The following is a 5,273-nucleotide window of genomic DNA, read 5'->3' as shown; positions in this document are numbered from 1 at the left end:
ACTCTATCAGTTCACCCAAATCGAAATTGTACCAATTTAGTACGATTTAACTACCAATATTCATAGCAACCTACTACTACGTACAGTCCACTCCGCCAGTAATGTTAATTTCAATTTTCAGGATTCCAGCTCAATCCGTTCCTTCAAATGCAAATTATACCAAAGTTAGTACCATTTAGTAATTTAAGTACAAATTTTCATAACTACCTACATCGTATAGTCCAATAGAAATCTTATTTTTAAGTTTCAGGATTCCAACTCTATCGGTTCACCCAAAATTTTAATTGTACCAAACTTAGTACCATTTAATACACATAAGTACGAATCTCCAAAACTACACACATACCTCAATCCTAAAATGCAATAGTAGACTTATTTCTAAATGTTAGAATTCCAAGTCTATACGAAATCGAAATTTAACCAAATTTAGTACCCTTTAGTACTTTTCGTACACATAAGTACAAATTTCGAAAACTTCCTCCATATCCCAATTCTACCCTCCGCCAGCAATGTTAATTTCAAATTTCAGCATTTCAGCTCCATTCGTTCCTTCGAATTCGAATTGTACTAAATTTAGTACCGTTTAGTACTTTTCATATAAAAGAGTATACACTTCCAAAACTACCTCCCTACATCGACTCTACTCCTTAACCTTGATTGTCATTCAAAATTTCACGCTTTTAGCTCTAACTGTTCCCGTGATATGAAATGGTACCGAATATAGTACATTACGTACACTTATAGTGCGAATTTCCAAAAACAAATTTGGTACATCCACCATGCACACCATCAGTGACCCTTATTACAAATTTAAGACTTCTAGCTCTAAAGGTTTCTCCCAATGGAAATTGTACTAAATTTAGTACCGTTTAGTACTTTTCGTATACATGAGGGCACATTTCCAAAACTACCTCCTTACAAAAACTTGGTTTTTACCTCAAACTAAGTTTTTACCTCAAACCCTTCACATGATACGAAATGGTACCAAATGTTTTACAATTTAGTACTTTTTGTACACTTGTAGTGCGAATTTCCAAAAAAGTCTTTGTTACACCCACCATACACACTCCATCAGTGACCCTCATTCCAAATTTAAGAGTTCTGGCTCTACTGCTTCCTCAAATACAAAAAGGGTACCTTTAAATACTTTTCGTAACCGCTCTAGTACGAATTTCCAAAAACCCAGCTTTACTTGACCCCTTCGTACCAAAAGAGAGATCCTCTCTCAAAACTTCAAGATTTTAGCTTCTGCCTTTTCGTCTGGGCGTTGATGAATCGTTAAGACAGTCAGTCAATTATTTTACTCTAGTGCTTCCTTAAATGCAAAGGGTACCACATTTAGTACCTTTTAACGCTCTTCGTAACTCTTCGTAGTACGATTGTTTAAAAACCCAGCCTTATTTGAACACTTCGAACCAAGAGAGAGAGAGAGAGAGAGAGAGAGAGAGAGATCCTTTGATCAAAACTCTAAGATTCTAGCTTCAGCCGTTTCGTCTGAACTTTACTCTGCCGGTAATCGGGTATCACAATGTTGGTAATCGGGTTGCAGACGATTTGACGATAAACGGGAACTGACTACCTATACGGGGATTTGGGATTTTGTCTGATCTGTACAGAACCCTTTTTATACCCTCAACCATATGGATACAGAGAGTATATATCATTTGATACGGTCAAAACGTGCCTAGTCGAAATAATGGTTTTAGACCCTAGGTCTCTTTGGACCAAATCCGTTGCAGAACATTTGGAGTCGATCTACCGATGTCCGTCCGTCCGCACGATAACTCTCGAAGGGAGTATCCGATTTTATCCAAACTTGGTACATCGTACTATTTTTGTTAAACTTAGATCGAGTTCGGAGATGGGCAATATCGGTCCACCCCTTCTGGTATCTCCCACACAAAATGTCGACATTTTCAAAGAAAATAATTTATTGCACAGAAAGAGAAAGGATAATCCGATTTTGCTCGAACTTTGCGAATCCTAATATTTTCATCAGTGCCAGGTCAGGTGCGAAAATGGACAATATCGGTCCACTTCATCAAGTACCTCCCCCACAAAGGGTCAAAATTTTGAATAATTACAACTATTATAAAAAGTCAAGTAAAAGTCCGATTGTCTTCAAATTTCACATATCCCAATATTTTTATTAACCCAAGGTCTGGTGTTAAGAGGGAATTCAATATATATAATATATTTTTTGCACAGAAGGAGAAACGGTTACCCGATTTTGTTCTAACTTTGCAAATCCTTATATTTGCGTCAGTGCTAGGTCAGGTGCTAAAATGGACAGTACCGGTCCACTCCATCAAGTATCTCCCCCACGAAGGGTCAACATTTTGAATAATTATAACTCTTATAAAATGTGATGTAAGGATCCGAAAGTCTTCAAATTTCACACATTGCATTATTTTTATAAACCCAGGATCTGCTGTTAACATGGAATGTATCGGTCCACTCCTTCTGGTACCTCCCCCACAAAGTGTCGAAATTTTGAATACCCATGAAGCTCATAAAACGCCAAATTAACATCCGATTCCATTTAGACTTGGTACATCTCAATATTTCTATCAACACAAGATCTGTTATAAAGGTGGTATAGATCGAACCATTTCTTCTGGTACCTCCCCCATACTTAGGGTTCAAGATTTCGAAAAACAAAACGCTCAAATAAAGTGTAAGAAGCTTCCAAATCTCTTCAAATTTCACGCATAAAATTTTTTTGCTAACACAAGATCTGTTATGAAGTTGATATATATCTGCGAACCCCTTCTGGTACCTCACCCACAAAGGGTCACAATTTTCAAAATTATTGAAAATCTGTCATAATTTTCGAAACAATTTAGCAATTCTTTACTACTTGCTAAGCTCAAATATTTCTCTCAATAAGAAGCCTGATACGAATATGACATTTATCGGAATTTATGATTTCGCATAAAATTGGACATAAATATCCTTTCTTGTAATTTAGCCCAATATTTCGCTCAATATTCTTTATTTGTATCAGATGAAGTATAACAAGTTAAAAAGCAGTAAGTTCGGCCGGGCCGAACTTTTAATACCCTCCACCATTTGCAATGAATTTGGAAATATTCAAAAAATAAAATCCTTAAAAAATTCTGTTAAAATTTTAAAAATACCGAATATAGCCGTTATATTGGGGTCTATACGACGTGGACATACATATGCATTGTTTGTCATAAGCCATTACCATATTCAAATTCGAAACTGGACCCGCACCGACAATTTTCTGTCACAGACTGTAGTTCCCATAACGAACTTCAAATACCAAATTTTAAACAGTTCCGGTGAATAATGTCGCTAAAATCATCAAAATACCGAATATAGGGAGGTACCGTTATATTGGGGCTATACGAAGACGTGGACCTGCAAAGACAATTTTCTGTCTTAGGCTGTAGTATCTATTTCGAACTTCAAATACCAAATTTGAAACAATTCCGGTGAATAATGTCGCTAAAATCATCAAAATACCGAATATCGGGAGGTACCGTTATATGGGGGCTATATGAAAACGTGGACCTGCACAGACAATTTTCTGTCTTAGGCTGTAGTATCTATTTCGAACTTCAAATACCAAATTTGAAACAATTCCGGTGAATAATGTCGCTAAAATCATCAAAATACCGAATATCGGGAGGTACCGTTATATGGGGGCTATATGAAAACGTGGACCTACATGGCCCATTTACGAACTTAACCTGCCTACTGTAAAAATAAACCTGTGTGCAAAATTTTAGCCTTGTATCTCAATTCGTTCGAAAGATAGCGTGATTACAACAGACAGACGGACAGACAGACAGACAGACAGACAGACAGACGGACATCGCTAAATCGACTTAGAATTTTACGCTGATCAAGAATATATATACTTTGTTGGGTCTGACATGAGTATTTCGAGGAGTTACAAACGGAATGACAAACTTAATATACCCTCCATAGTATGGTGGAGGGTATAAAAATGGAATATTCCGGTAGACTCTATATGGTACATCACTCACATTTTAACATTTTCTAAAAATTATTACATATCTCATAAAAAGTGAGGGAGTGAGTCAATATAATCCATACCAGGAACGTTGGAATATTTATATCATATTTTTGGGTCTGATACAAAATGGACAATATTGGCCCATTCCTTCGGAACCGGCTCTATGATGGTCAAACGTTTGAATAATTGTAGCACTAGTCAAATATATTTCGATTATTTAATCGAACATAGGCTGAGGGTATATATCTGTCGGCAATACCGACTGATACTTTTTAACTTGTTGGGATCCATTTCGATCCGGCTTTACAGCTCGTCCATTTTTACACTGAATACCTCCTTAGTTTGCAAATTTCACACTGACCTGGTGCAGGCTCATCTTGAACAATAATAATATTCTCTGGCGTAACACAAGGACTGCATGCCAGGTCACTAGGAAATTTGCAGTGTATAAATGGAATGGACGAGATGGATCCCATAAGAGGTTCTGTACAGATTATAAAAAATCCTAAATCCCCGTTTAGCCAGTCAGTTCCCGTTTATCCTCAAATCGCTTTACTCAGAATTCCATTGATCCTTTATATCGTCCACATAAAACACATATCGCTTTCAGATTCTATGCTGGTCTAAATAAACTTCCTACCAATTCAGTTCCTCAATAAAGACTTCCTGTCACATCAGAAGTTCATGGCTCTTTTTTATGAGAAGTCCTTTTAGTACGGCTTGAATGCCTCACAGACTTTAGAGATCGGATTAGGGCTCTGAAAAGCCTCTATAGCAGTTACTTATACCTTTATAAATAAAAATCAAAACAATCTTGAGAATTTTCCCAAAGGCAATAAAAAACAAATTCTGGCAAATTATGTTAATCAGTTGCTAATAATAATTATGAATTAATTATTGAAATTATAAAAAAAAAACTAACAACAAACAATATTACCTCATTGACTTGCAGTTCTCCCACATCCATTTCTATACTTTTCCATTCTTTACAAATGGTGGCGCTATTTGGATAATGCATTTTCAATTCAATTAAATTGAAATTCTTATTCGAATTATTTGTTTCTTGTTATTACTGCCATTGCGGTGTTTATCTTATTTGCCTTCCCCCCTTGTTTGTCCATTAATAAATAATAAATTTTTATATTTTTATAGCTTCCTTGTCTTGGCTGCGCATTTTACAGACAGACAGACTAAAGGATTGCCAAGACATGCAAGCGGAAATTGAAAATTGTCGGCGCGATATCATGTAACGCTGGGCCAGTTC

Source organism: Musca domestica, unplaced genomic scaffold (genome assembly GCF_030504385.1).
Source record: "Musca domestica strain aabys unplaced genomic scaffold, Musca_domestica.polishedcontigs.V.1.1 24, whole genome shotgun sequence".
Classification (NCBI taxonomy): Eukaryota; Metazoa; Arthropoda; class Insecta; order Diptera; family Muscidae; genus Musca; species Musca domestica.
The sequence above is the reverse complement of the archived record's forward strand: the minus strand, read 5'-3'. Positions refer to the sequence as shown.